At 54.9% G+C, this 14800-nt stretch overlaps 1 protein-coding gene across 4 annotated transcripts in view; it reads left to right on the top strand.

Annotated features, from left to right (window-relative positions):
• The window catches only part of Tspan18 (tetraspanin 18), a 125860-nt gene that overhangs the window by 73452 nt on the left and 37608 nt on the right, over positions 1–14800 (top strand). The gene's annotated exons all lie outside the window — the stretch shown is intronic.

Here is a 14800-nt window from a genome sequence, read left to right on the forward strand (position 1 = left end):
GGCCATCAATAAACAGTTCTTGATTTAGCAAACTCCTACCTGACCTCTTGGGATGGCCAGGGCTTTTCCCAAGAACACTGTGGATGCCATGAATGGTGGTAACTGACTGCATTGGTGAAGGCAACTCTGGCCGTGAGGTCGATCCTGAGTACTGCACAGTTTTCCTCATTGACAGCAGTTCAGTGAGTGGTCGGTGAGTGACTTTCCATCCAGTGTTTAGGGTTCCTAGGTCCTTTCATCTCCAACATGTGGCTTCCAGGGTCACCGTGGAACTTCCTACGGTGGAAGAAGAAGGTACAAGGGCCTAGGACCTTCCTGGACATGGTGGAAGGGCTCGCTTTGCACTCCCATTGGCCAGGAAAAGTCACATGACTACCTAGGTGCAAAGGAGTGTGGGAGATGGAGCTCCAGGCTGGGCTGGGACGTGGAGGTCCAGGCTCCTTCCCAGCCAAGCTCCTCTCTCTGGAAGCGGAGCTTAGGGGATGGGCCAACCTTCTGAAATCACAACCCCCTTTCCTCTGTCCTTCCCAGCAGCCCTACGGGGAGAAGCTGTCTAGTTGGGGAAGATGGCAGGTGCCTGTAAGGCCAGACTCTGCTCTGTAGCATAGAAGCGTTGTAAACCATTGTCCTGGGCCTGAGTTTCCTTGGTCATATTTGGTCTCTCTCGACCAAGCTCTGGAGAGTAAAGCCAACTAGAGACATCAGGAGGCGGTAGAACTGAGTTGGAGGTGCTGATCCCTACTGCGGAGCAGGTTCAGCTTCAGGTCTCCCTGAGCCAGCAGCGTGGGCCAGCCCAGCACACCCCGGACACACGGCCACCCTCAGTGCATGTGAGCGGCTGCTTCTGGTGTCCCTGTGGTCCCCCTCATTACACACCAGACGGTTAGGGTCTTGACTCAGGTTTAAAGGCAAAATGAACAGAATTGATATTGTCATGAGAACTCATCTCCAGCATTTTCCATCATCCTCTAAGCCAATTAGCGAAGCTCATTGGAGTCAGTGGCTGGAGGAGGGGAGGAGAGGAGACAGAGGTCAGCTACTCTGAGTTGGTCCCGGAAGACTCAGGGGCGTCTTTCTTGCATTAGGATTCTGCTCTGTAGGCAGCTGCTGCGAATCAGTTAAATCACAAGCTGCCCCGACTGCCCCTCCCTCTGGCCTGCTTTCTGGGTCTTCCCTCCATAAAACCTGCCTCCTCAAAGAAGTAGGGCGTGGAGTTCAGGCCACTGAGTCCTCAGGAATCTCTGGATTTCCGGTGCCCCAGCCCCTGCTAGGGACAGAGGGACTGGCCGCACTCCTTTCCTCCTCCTGTATCTGTTTAATTCCCTGATTTATTGACCCTACTTATTTACTTGACGTGGTAATTTGTTGCCCACCTCCCCCCTACCTAAGCTAATCAGTTGACCTCTTTGGGGTCTCTGAGAGCAGCCACAGGGGAGGGACGGGGCCTCAGATCTGGGAGGAAGCTCGGCAGGGGGGGAGGGGCGCTGGGAAAACCCAGACAGGAATGTTTCCCTGGAGGGGCGCACAGGACCTTCTCCACCTTCTGTCTCTATGCTGCAGCCGCCTGGTGACCTCCAGACAAAGCCAGCCCTTGGCCTGGGGCTGCGGGAAGCCGGTGGGACAATGGGAGGAAGGGAAAGCCAGGAAATAATGAGAAATAAGGGCCAGGGCCCCAGTCTGTGCCAGGGACTGGGAAGAGGTCCTCACTGCCCAGGGAGCGGAGGCCTTGGTGCCCCCAGGGCTGGGCTTCCTGCCTGCTGGCCTGTTTATCAGGGCCTGAGCTGGGACCAGCTGATGCTTCACAGGAGCTGCTGTCATTGATCCCTTGATCCATTCCTGCTGCCAACATAGCTCCATCTGAGACCCAAGGCTTTGCTGGGTCTGGGAACGTGAAAGGCAATGTCAGCCCCAGAGACCAGAGACAGTGTTGTGTTTAGGGTCGGCTGTGGCTTCACTAGAACCTTCTCCTCTCAGAGCCTCTGCTTCCCTCCTTACAACACAACAAGGGCAACCTTTAAGGAGCCACTTAAAGGATCTTACACATTGCAGCAGGTGCAGTGACACATCTGTAATTCCTGTACTGGAGAGGCTGAGTCAGGAGGATTTTGAGTTTGAGTACATCCTGGGCTGCATTGCTCATTTAAGGACAGAGAAAGAGGTGTTTTGATTTTGCAGTAATGCAAAGGGAATACACATTCGGTATGTGAATTCTGAACTTTGCTCAGGCTGGCAGCAGACAACACAGTGCTGTCTCCAGATAGGCAGGAGCATAGCTCCTACGGGGAGAATCCGAAGCTACAGAGACCCCGGTGCTGTGTGGCTGAGCCCTGATGCGGAGTCAGATGCTCTCCTCCTCGAGTTTTCTGGTCGTGGTATTTTTAGCTCCCCGTGGGTTGGTGGAGAACAAGTCTGTGTGCTTTACAGGCTGAGGACGGTTGGTGGGGATAGGGGGCAGAAAATACTTCCTGTACCCCAAAGTTAGTGGCATGTGGTGGGCTGTCATGCCAAAACTTTGCACCCCTCTGTCCATTAACTTTTGGGTGATCCATGCATCTATCACCCGCAGGAATCACCCACGCTGGCACTTGTCTTAGGTCACTGAGACACAGTACCTGACACCCACAACTTAAAGGAGGGGAGGTTTATTTTGGCTCACAGTGTGTAGAGGTTTCAGTCCATAGCCGGCTGGTTCTCATGCAGGGTAGTATGGCCGAGATCTGTTCAGGGAATGGAGGACAGAACCAGGAAGGGAGACAGAACCTCAAGGTCCCGTCCATAGTGACCTGTCTCTTACAGTCTGGTCCCACCTCACCACAGCCTGGCAGCTAAAATGCTGCCTTTTCTTCCTCACGGGCCCCTTGGCTCTGGTATCCTGCTTGCCACAGCTCTATCTGGTATGTGTGTGGGGGGCACATCTGTCCCCCTTTTACAAGTGAAGGAATGGGGACCCCTGGGTGCTTCCTAGGGTGCCATTCCCAAACTTTTTAGTGCTCAGGGGCCCAACCCAGAATAGGTCAGAACCTGTGGTCATTGTGGTACCTCTACGCCAGGTCCCTGCTTGCTCTTAACCTTTCCAGGGCCTGACGATCCCCAAGCTGGCTGCCACTCTCTGTCCCATCCTCCACATCCTGGCCTCGAACTCTAGATCCCTGGTGTTACCCGCCGTGGGAGCCTGCAGACAGACCAAGGCTGACAGGCCCCTGACACCATTGCCATGTTCCCGAGTGGCTTCTGATGATGAACCCATGTTGGGGCATGGGCTTTGGCATGCTGGGTAAAGAGGGGAACAGTGTTGACACCAGGGCACCCGCCCTGCTCTGCCAGGAGAGCCCTGTGGCTCTCAGTGCCAGGCCCCACCTCTGAGCCTCAGTCCCTTCACATGTGAGATAGGATGGTGGACCCTGTGCCCTGGGAATATGGAATAAAACTGCCACGGGTGACAAGCAAGGAATGGTTCCCTGTGACTGTGACTCACACGTCAGCCTGCAGTCCACCGTCACCCCAGCAAGAACAGGTTCCTGACTCCCGGGTTCTGCCCACATCCCTGCCCTGGGACCCAGCCCCAGCCCCTGAGTTCTGCTCCTCCCTCCTCCAGTCACACCTTCCTCTTTTCCCTTGGTCCCTCCTGCATCCTGGACCCCAAATAGTTGTGCAAAACCTGTGTGCTCACCCAGGTCCCGGCCCCAGAAGATGTGGGCTGATTCTGCAGGGAGCCTGGGGGGCGGGTGGAAGCAGCCTGGCCCCATTGCGGGTAGGGGTGGGCATGCCCTGTCCAGACAAGTGCACCCCTCTGGCAGAAGGCAGTGTGGCGGGGCCCTGCTGGAGTAGTGGGGTGGGCTCGGCTTGCATTTCAGGCTGAGTTCGGTCTAAACTTAGCCACTTTGCAAAACATGCTGTCCCCAAAGCACTAGGAGTGTCAGAAAGCTCTCCAGTGTCCCTTGTCACTTTTTGAGGCACCCAGGAGAACTGGGAAACTCTATATGCTGTAGAGCATGGCAGGGGGGCACAGGAAAGGGGCAGTGTGAGAGAAAGTGATGGCAGCTAGACCTCTGTGCTCTGCTCCGGACTGTACCCCGTGTGGCCACAGCATCTGATGGACTCAGTAGCCTGTCTCACCCCATTTAGGTCCCCTTTCTGCAGCTCAGCTACAATGAGTGGGGACCCCCACTGCCAAGGCCAAGAGAGAGAACACCCCCAGAGTGCCGTTCAGTAGCCTGAGGAAGAAGAAGCCAACCTTGTTGGCGTTGGAGCAGGATGGGGCCACAAGCCAAGGGACAAGGCATCCTCTAGGGTTTAAAAAGAGGAGTGGATTTCCTTTCTGAGGCTGGGCAGGGACACCTCTGGGTCCACACATTGCTTCAAACCCAGGGAGACTCACTTGAAAAGATTTATGGCTTCACAATCACAAGAAAAATGTGGCAGTTGACTACAGCAGCTATAGGAAGCTGTATCACCTGGTGAGGTGGTTTAATTTTATTGCCACCTTGGGTAGGCTGGAATACCCAGCAGTGTAAGCAAATGCCCATCTCAGAGTCATGGGGAAGGCATTTGTATAAATGTGGCTGAGGTCTTCAGTCAGCCAACGCTAGGTGTGTGAGGGGCTTGGTCTCAGGCTTTGAAAGCCTTGACGGCAGAAGCTGAGGATTTCCAGGAGTGAAGGGTTCTGCCTGGCTCCAGTCCCAGCCCCTGCCTGGCCTGTACTTTCCAGAGTGCCATGGCGCGCTTTGGTGGACACACACATTTCGGCTCCCGGCTCCTGGACAGCAACACTGTGGTGCCAGTGGATTAGTGGCCCAGATGCTGGCTCTCTAAGCCCCCATTCTGCCCTCCCTCCTCTCCCAGCCCCCCATCCTGTCCTCTCTCCAGGAAGGCTCCTCACTTGCCTCCTGCAAAAAAGGAAAACATTTCTCAGACACTCCCTGGGATTAGCCCAAATAAATGAATCCATGTCTGCCAGCTTCTCTCTAAGGAGCTCCCCCCTCAGCCTCTTCTGCCTTTCTTTGGGTCTCTGCATCCCCCCTTCCCTTCCACAGGCCTCTGGGGGTCCCTTGTCATTTCCCATCTCCTTCCAGACAGTGTCTGTGTGTCCAGATACCACTCTCTAGCCTGTCTGCCTGTCCTCCAAGGCCCCACCGTGATGGAGCGTGAACTTTGCGAAGGTTGTCTGAAGCCTGTTTGTCTGTCTCTAGGGTGAGCTAGAGACAGCTAGAGATCTCATGGAGAGGGCGTTTCTCCCTGTGCCTGGTGCTTGTGGAGGTCCCCAGCTGGGTGGTCCTGGGCGGGGGAACAGCCTTGAGCACTCCTCACCAATCCCTCTCCCTCTGCAGGGAGGGTTAATACTGTTGTAACTAAATGGCCCAAGACATCAGAAGACACGTGTGTAGGACTTTGGAAAGACTAAAGCCCTTTTTGTAAATGATCCCCCTTCATACACCTAACAGCCCTGAGGTGAGGAATTGCTCTGTTTTCACAAAGGAGAAAACTGAAGTTCAAAGGAGAGAGAGGTTGTGTGTGTGCACGCATGTATGCCCAAGGGCATCTGCTCTGAGCTGGGCTAGACCAGGGTTCCCACGCAGGGCAGGCTGGCTCCGGAAGGCGCCCTCCTTTCCCACCTTGGCAGCCCCCAGGAGGGGTGGGATGAAAGCCTGGTGGGCAAAGCAAACCCAGGCCGCGTTTCTGTCTCAACCTCAGCCCAGCTCAAGCTTCCTGGCACGGCACGGCAGTTCTGCCGGCTCATGGCTCGGCCTGCATCCCGCACTGGGAGCTCTGCCCGCCTTGCAGACAGGAGAGTGCAGCCTGGAGAGACTGGATCACACACCCACATTCTTGAGCCACCAGGTGGCACAGAGCCACCAGCTCCTGGTTCCCGGTGCATGACCATATGCACATCTCTTTTCATTCTGAGCCTCAGTTTCCCCCATTAGATCTGTCTGCAAGGGTTGCAGTGGGAATTGAATGGTATGTGGATACAGGGAACCTGGCACTGTCACTGAACCTGCTGTGACCTCAGTGCCTTTTGGGAGACTCTTACGGTGGCCCCAGGGACAGCAGGGGCTCTGCAGGGGTGCTTGGGAGGACTGAAAGAGGCACAAGTGCTTGTCGTGCACATGCCACGGGTCAAGCAGTGACAGACATGGTGGCAGTCTGCTCGGAGTCGCCCAGAACGGAAAGTGGCTGTGCATGCACCCAGTGACTGCGCGTGGAATAATCCGTGTGCAGGAGGCGGGATGTGGGCTTGCTTTATGAGGTGCGATTGAAATTATGGTAAATGCAGCTGCCGAGCGCCATCCAACAGCAAGGCAGTTTGTAGAAACACGACGGTGTCCTCATCAGTCTTATTCACCGCATGCGGCATCGTGTGATGCCCGGTTCTTCCCCGAAGTCACAATGACCATGAAGCGGAATTTGAATTGAATCGATTCTGGACATCAAGGCAGCCAGCACAGCACAACTGAAGACACTGATGAAAGAGGGCTCCAGAGAAGGACACCCGTGCCCTGGGTGTTTCTCATCCAAAACACGGGCGTCCTGGGGGAAGCAGAGCAGAGCCTGGGGATGGTGTGGCTCACAGACCGCCCAGGCTTCCCTGGGGCAAGGTCACGGCCTCCGTGAATGGGGACACAAAGAAGAATCCATGCTTGCTGTGCTGCCGGAGCCCTGACTTCCAGGCAGGCCTGAGCTGATCGCTTTACACGGAGCTTGCACCTGCACAACCAGTGGCCCTGTGAGGTGCAGGCTCATTATTATCCTAGTCACAAAGGAGGACACTGAGGTCAGAGCCCGAAGGGGCACCTCAGGCCGGGACCTGGCCCCGAAGGTCTGTGCCTTGCAGAGCCGGGAGGGCTGGGCTGTCTCACTTGGGCTGCCTTCCCCGCATCTGCAGCTCGGGGGCTCTGCCCCTGCGTCCTCCTAAATGTTGGAGATGTACTTGATGGGCCTAATAAACCCCTACCCCACAGCCCATGGGGGAGAGGCCAGTGTCCCTAGTACTTGTCCCTGGGCCCCACAAGGACATTGTCCATGACCCTTAGTAACCCTGTTTCCAGAGCCTATGAGGACAGGGCTGTGACCCCTAGTAACCCAGGCTCCCCAAGGACACCCTATCCTCAAGGCCACAAGGAAAACCATTGTCCACAGCTCCTTCCTGTGGGAATGGAAAACTCTGTCTCCTTAGTACCTGCCAAGGTCCAGGATTGCCTCAGGGAGGGACACACTTGCATTGTTACTTGGCCTGTGACCTGTGGATATGTCCTGCCTGTAAGCCATGACCCATCTTGGATGAGTCAAGCACCCAATGCCAGCCCCTTCCCCAGGTACGAGGGGCCACTACCCTGAGAGCCAGGCCAGCTGTGTACTGTGTGGCGGTGTGGCACCAAGGAAGGTCCTGTGGCTAGGACTCCTAGGGTCTTCGAGGACTGTCATCTCCCACAAGGACCCTGCAGGTGGTGTGCAGGTAGACCCTGAGGCCCCAAGGATGGCTCTGGTATGCACAGTTGCTGGGGTGTCCCCAGGAGAGCTCCTTGATGATGGTGAGGAGCTGCAGCTGTGATGCTGGTCATAGCATCCCATTTCTGAGGTCATTGTGCCCCCATCCCAGTCCTGGGCAGTCTCCAGGCTACACCATTAATCCCACAGATGAGAAGTGGTATTGTCCCCATTCTACCCATGAGGCTGAGCAGCAGCCTGGTCTAGGTCATCCTGTACCCCAGACTCTGTCCCTTCCTGTTCCTCTCCTCTTCCCCTCACCCCTGTGTGAGCATTTCAGCCCTTGTTAGTTTGTTTGTTTGTTTGTTTTGAGACAGGACCTCACTGTGTAGGTCAGGCTGATCTTGAACTTGCTTATGTAACCCAGGCTGTCCTCAGACTCCCTGCAATCCTCCTCACTCAGCCTCCTCTGTGCTGAGATTACAGGTGTGCGCCACCAGGCCTGACTCAGCCCCTTCTTTTGGTCCTAAAAAGCCTCTTTCATTTCCAAGCCTAGAGAGGACATGGAACTTGCCCTGAGCACACAGCAAAGCTGCCCGGGAGCTGTGGCTGAAGCAGCATCTCCTGACCCTTGCTCAGGCGTCCTTGACCTTGTGACCTGGGGGTTCCAACGCAGCCCCAGCCTGGGACGTGCATGTGCGCACACATACCTGGAAGGGTGGGGCGTACACCATGAGAGGAAGGAAGCCTGTCTCCCAGGGGCCATCACCGTCCATAAGTTGAGCTGTGGGCCAGCGGGAGGGACCAGGAGCCCAGCCAGGAAGTAGTGTCCTGTCCCGGCTGCCCTCCCCAGCTGACCTGGAGCGCTCAGCTCCTGTTCCCATGCAGGGCCACACTGCACATGTTGACAGATGGCCCAGTGGTCAGGGCATCTTCTGGGTGGCCATGCTGTGTACATAGGATGCTTTCCATAACTCCAGGCCAGAGCTGCCAATTATCCTTTTTTTTTTTTTGTCTTTTTCATTGGTACCAGGAATCGAACTCACGACTGCCTGCTTGCAAGGCAGCTGCTTATGCCGCTGAGCTAAATCCCCAGCCCCCGTTTTTATTATCCTTATTAATGAACCTATGAAGCCAGGTGTGGTAGCATAATCTCAGTACTTGGGAAGCTGAGGCAAGACGATCACTGAGTTGAAGGCCAGCCTAGACTACAGAGTGAGTTCAGAGCCAGCCTGAACCACGTATCAGACCCTGTTTCAAAAAACAAAAGTTCAAATAAATAAAATTGAGTGCTGAACAAAGTACATTACATGTGGAGATACAGCACGGTTTGTAACAAGCCTGTTTATCCCTGTTTTATACGTGAAGCTCAGAGAAGTAAGACATCTGCCCTAGCCCCACAGAGGTGGGGACTCTTGCTGCCCTGACTTCAGCATATAGGGTCTTATCTTGGTTGGGGGGTGACGGGAATGACCTGCGCAGCTTTATGTTGGGGTAACAGAGTTGACGGGACCAGAGCGGAGGGCGCAGGTCCTTTTGCGCATGCGCACTGGAGCTTGTCCCACCCTCCTGGCTTCTCCGGCAGATATGTGCTGCCCCCTCTCCCCCAGAAGGCTCTTCCTGCCCCTGCTGCTCCGTGTGGCTAGCTCAGGGGAGCGGGAGGGAGCACAGGTGGCCAGAAGTGTGCAGGGACACAGACTGTCCTCCCAGGAGGGTCCTACAGAGATCCGTGGCTTATAAAGATGCTCTGGACTGCCCCACTTGGAGAGCATGGACGTATCCAAAATCCACTGCCTCCTCTGCCTGTCACTCACGGCTTTATCCAGAGCTCTGATGCCTGTGTCAAGGCCCAAGGAGACAAAGGTGGAGCTTGGCTGTCAGTGATCTCCAGGGCCTGCGCACCAGCGTGGGAGGGGCCTGGACGCGTGGCAAGTGGGAGCTGTGGGGGGCTGTGGAGCAGGAGGGCGAAGCTCTGCGTGCCTGCCTGGGAGAGGATGGAATGGGGAAGACCCTGTGGAGGACACAGCAGTGGGTAAGGGAGGATGAGGGAGTAGGATCCGTGCTGGTGCAATTGAGGAAGAGGAGAGTTAAAGAAAAATCCTTAAGTTTGGAGACTGATTGGAAGAAGTTCTGACAAGCCCGTTTCTGGGGAAGAAATAGTGCCATGGGCTTTACTGAGGCCTGACTCTGCCAGGCACCCTGCAAATTGCTTTTTGCATTTCATGGCAAATCACCATGGATCATTGCTGATATTCCCATGGTACACAGGGGGAAGCTGAGACAGTTATTGGGCAGAGATCACCAGCTGGCAGTTAGACTGCTGCTGCCCAGCCGCCTCTACCCTCTCGGGTGGGGGAGGGGGGCAGGGGACTTCCGGAGCTCATAAGTAGCCCCCAAGGAGACTACACCCTGCTCTATGGTGGGAACAGGACCCCAAAAGATTGAAGAGACACCAGGCAGGAGAGCAGAGAAGAAAGAGGGAGGACAGTCCCTCCCTGTTACCCTGTCCTTTGGCAAGGCCCAGCAGTTAGTCGGCAATAAAGTTATTTTGTTTCGGTGCAGTAATTGCAGAGTAATTATGTAATATGAGTTGTGTATTGATCGTGTTGATTAATTACACTCAGGTAGTAATTAAACACCTGCTTCAGTTTCTTGTGCAGTCTGGAACTCCACACACAGATGCATACATGTGCACACACATGCTCTCCATGCAGAGCCCCTTGGTTTCTGTGAGAGAGAGAGAGAGAGAAAGAGAGAGAGAGAGAGAGAGAGAGAACCAGAGTTGAACCAGCTTTCTATACAGTGAGGCCTTGGGGGCTGAAAGTATACAGGGGCCCAGGGAGCCCTGCAGCCCCCAGAACAGACCATCGACCCCCAGGGTGTCTCCTTCCTGACCCCAGGTGTGTCCTTCCTGGCTGGGCTGCTTGGCCAAGCTGCAAGGCCAGCACCATTCCACACGCACGTGACTCTTTCCTGTCTCAGAACTGCTGGGGCGCTCAGCCTTGTGTCCTCCTGCATCCTCTTCACCTGCACCCGGCTTTGCACCTTCTTGGGTTGCTTATTCTCTACGATGGGTGTCCCTATTGTACAAACTACCTGCACAAGGACAGGTGACTTCAAAGGCCTGGTCCAGGAAGCTGCAGGGACCCGAGCAGGCCCTGGGCGCTGGAGCCCTGGCTGGAGCCCTGGTCCCTGTGTGAACTTATGCAAGTCACTCCCTGTTGTGTGTGCCTCCAGCTTCTGGTCTGTAAAACAAAGAAAACTGAGCTCCAAGCCCTCCAAGGGCATATGCAGTTCTGCGGTACTTCGATTCTAATTTGGTTTGCACTAATTAGGAATCGGAGACAGTTTAAATTCAATACCTACAATCCTCGGTGAATAAACAGTTGGAAATAATTCCTTCCTTTATGACTTCCCGAAGACTCGCTCCTGAGCAGTGAGCAGCCCACTGAAATCAATCGCGTTTATTTTTCAGATGGAGAAATTGCAGGTTCCCTGGGCTTCTGGGCCCGGCAATTCATCCTTGTATTTTAAAATTTTATGTTTATGTTTATGGGCTGCCATTAGGTAATATGGATCCAGGCTGAAGGTTATTTTTTTCATTAGCTTAACTCGTTTTACTTATTAGTTCACGTTTATAGCTGGGGTTTAATAAGCACATGGTGCAGAAGTCATAAACAGTCTTCTCCTGTCACAATATTTTAAAATCAGGCCTCTTCCCGGAGACATCCCAGGGTTATTTGCTCGGAACTTCCTTCTCCCGGGGCTCAGAGCCCAGCCGGCCAATCCTAGCAGTTACGTGACCTTGAACTTAGCAAGAAAGGCAGTGCTGCTTAGTAAAACCAAAAGTCCGTCTTAAAAGCCAGCACCAGATACTCTCTGTACTCCAGGTGCTTCTCAGACAGGATCTGGTTGAACCCCACCTCTCTCTGAGGTGTTGGTTATTTTTTTTCCACTTCACAGAAGGGAAACTGAGGCCAAGGAAGTGACTTCTCAGGAGCCACACAGTCGGTAGCTGAGCATGTCCCCACTCAGTCATCATCCCATCCCCTCACACCCCCGCATCTCCTTACCCGCCTCCATCCTCCTCCTGGCCACCTCCTCTCTTTCCACTTGCCTGGGCTCTGTGGGGTTTCCAGTCCACCTGAAGCACAGCTCTGCTCTGTGACCCTTGATGGCTCCCCTTCGCCTGTGGATAAAGCTCTTCATCCTTAGCCTGGCATCCGTGGACTTTAGCCATCATCAGCCCATGCCTTCTCTTCCTGTCCCACTCCCTGCTCTGCCACAGGGTCTTGAATGCTCACGTCACACCTGGTGCCTGTGTGCCTTTGCTCGCCTGGTCTCTCTGTCCGAGGTGCCCTCCTCCCATCCCACATACCCAGGTCTTCCCTTCCTCTGAGCAGCATTCCTAGGACTCCTCTCTCTGAGCGCATAGCTATGTAATGAGCCCCTCCCACACCCTGAGACATTGGGTCCCCCCCCCAGAAGTCTGACTTTTGCCCCACTCACCCCTGGAGCCTCTTCGGCCCCAGATACACAGCAGCCTCCAGTTAGTGAGGAATGCACATGGTCCCCGGGATTCCAGGGCACAGGACTCTTCATCTTCTCGATCGAATTTGGGACCAGCCCAGTGCAAACTTGGGCAAAGACTGTGCCTGTCATCTGCCACCAGCAGTTGCCCCTCCCTTCACCCTCCCCACATACTTCCGTGCCCAAAGTTGTCACAGTCTGCTAGCTGAGTGACCCAAACATAAAGCTGCTGTCCACTTTGCTCCCACCCACACTAACCTGGACCTGGTTCCTGCTCCTTGCTGCCCAAAGGACCTCCCAGCACTAGGAGGTGAAGATCAGCTGTGGTGTGAGCCGTGAGTCAGAGAGAGAAGCAGGCCTCCAGGCTCTGCACAGCTCTGCTGGAGCTTGTAGAGGGGAAGCAGCAGGCAGGGGTGGCAGGCACGGCACACCCGCAATCCTGTGCTCTGGGAGGCCGGAGGATGGCAAGTTCCATTTCAGCCTGGACAGCTTAACAACTAAGCAAGAACTTGTCTCAAAACAAAAACTAGCTGGAGAAGTCGCTCAGTGTGAAGGACCTGGGTTCAGTGCCTGGCATATGGCATATCCTCTCTCTCTCTCTCACACACACACACACACACACACACACACACACACACACACACAGTGTGGAGAAGCTGAGGCAGAACTGTGGACGGGCATTGGTTGGGTTCTCTGCCAAGCGCCCTGGTTTATCCTACACCATAGCTTGGTAGCTGCGGGATCACACAGGTGCTCAGAGCTGAGTTCTGCCCTGACCCCGTAGCTGGTTCCAGGCAGGATCTGAAGCCAAGTGCCTGCTCACAGACCTCAGTCATGCTACAGAATAAATTCCTCTGCTGGGCAGGGGTCCTGAGGGACTGTAGAAGTTAGAAGCCAAGAATTGGACCAGACCAGGCCACGGTGCCCCCAGCAATGTGCCTGGGCCTAGCGAGTGGGTGACCTAGGGCAAGGTGGCAGAGCCAGGCCACAACTGTGGTGCTGACCAGGCTTCCTGGCTCCCGTGGCCTATGACTGCCATACACAGCCCCAACTTCCTTTCTGCCATGTCCTCCTTACCTGCCATTTCTAAGCCTGGCAACACACGTGGGCTTAGGGCCACACACATACACACATGGATGCCCCACACAGACGCAGGGCACTCACCATTAAAGGCTGGCTTGCACTCTCGTATACATGGGCTTATGACACACACTTTCGAGTTATCTAACTTATTTTCTGTTTTAAACACTGTCAGTCTCGTGAGATGGCACATGCCTGTAATCCCAGTTCTCTGGAAGGCTGAAACAGGGATCCCAAGCTCAGCCTGGGCAACTTACCAACTTAAACTTTTTCTTTAAAAAAAAAAAACATATTTTAAGACAGGGTCTTGCTGTAGCTCAGGTTGGCTTCAAACTGCCAGAGATACTCCTGCCTCAGTCTCCTGAGTGCACAGGTATGTGACAGCACATCCCACTGTAAGACCCTTTCTTTAATCAGTCCGTCAGGAAAGGCTGGGACGCAGTTCATGCAACATCCTGGGTTCGGGCCTCAATGCGAATAGGGAGGCAGGGTTTGGGGCAGCATCCCGCACTGATCAAAGGTTTCTGTCCTTAGATCTAATGTGGGTTCAGATCCACTCTGTCCCAGCAGGGAGGATCGCACTGTCGGACCACACCCGCCACCTCCCCTGCACCTGGTGTCTCTGCTGCTCCTTCCCAAAGCCTGGGCCAGAAGCAGCCCACTCACCACCTCACACCCTTCCACCCCTCCACGAAGCCTCCCAGCTCTGCTGTGAGGAAGGCCGGAGCGGAGGACCCTTCTGTGAGCCTGTTGCACAGGCTTCAGAGTGGGCTCCAAGAGTCGGTAGAGGCTGAGAGCTGGCCCAGCACGCCCTTTTCACAGATAAGGGAAGTGGGGCCATAGCGAGCTGGAGAGATGCTGGGGAAGAGGCCCGCAGAGGCCAGCACAGCTGCGCATCCTGCTGCTAAAACGGTCTCATCTCCCTTGTCACCTCTTTCCTGAAGCTGTTTGTCTCTTTTGCATCCCTTCTAGGGAAGCACTTCTCTGGCACTGGCTGCCTCCTAGCTGACAGTGACATTAGCTCACCAGCTTGCAGAGCACTAATGACATTTGCATCTCACTGGCTGGCATGGCGTGGGGGGGGGGGTCCTACAGGCAGGATGGGCCCAAAAAGGTCTGTGAGCAGGAGGAGGCGGGCGGTGGGAAACGTAGCTGCAGCGTTGAGATTCTGTGTCTGGAGACTCCTTTGCAGGGACATGGGCAGCCCCAATCCAAGGCTCCTTCTTGCTGCATGCACACATGATCTGCAGGTCACCTTCCAAACATTTTTGGAGTGGTCACTACATGCCAAACAGTCTCCTAGGGCTTCATACCTCCTGAAAGTCACTCTATCTCCTAGCAGACTGTGGGGAGAGACGCTTTAGTCCTGTTTTGCAGAAGAGGAGACTGGCACCCCAGAGGAGCCCTGAGTTGCCCAGGACTGCACTTCTGGAAAGAGGTGGGCCCTGCATGTGCCCAGGGTCCCCCTGTCCCCCCAACACACACATACACACAGACACATAACTTGACCAGGCTTAATCACAGCCAGGGAGCATTCTTGCTCGGGCCCTACCAGGACTGGTTAGAGAAAATATGTACCCATGACCAAACGCAGCTGGTGCCTGCCTTGTAACCGAGACATGCTCGGACAGACAGGTCAAGAGTGACCCAGAATATAGGTTGTGCCCTGTCCCCAACTTGCTACATGCTTGTGCTGAGTCATTACCCCTCTCTAGCTATCAGTCTCCTGGGTAAAAAGAGCCACTGGAGCCAGGTATGAGTGTAC

This window comes from Cavia porcellus, unplaced genomic scaffold (genome assembly GCF_034190915.1).
Source record: "Cavia porcellus strain 051 isolate PalLab524CR breed Dunkin Hartley unplaced genomic scaffold, mCavPor4.1 scaffold_17, whole genome shotgun sequence".
NCBI lineage: Eukaryota > Metazoa > Chordata > Mammalia > Rodentia > Caviidae > Cavia > Cavia porcellus.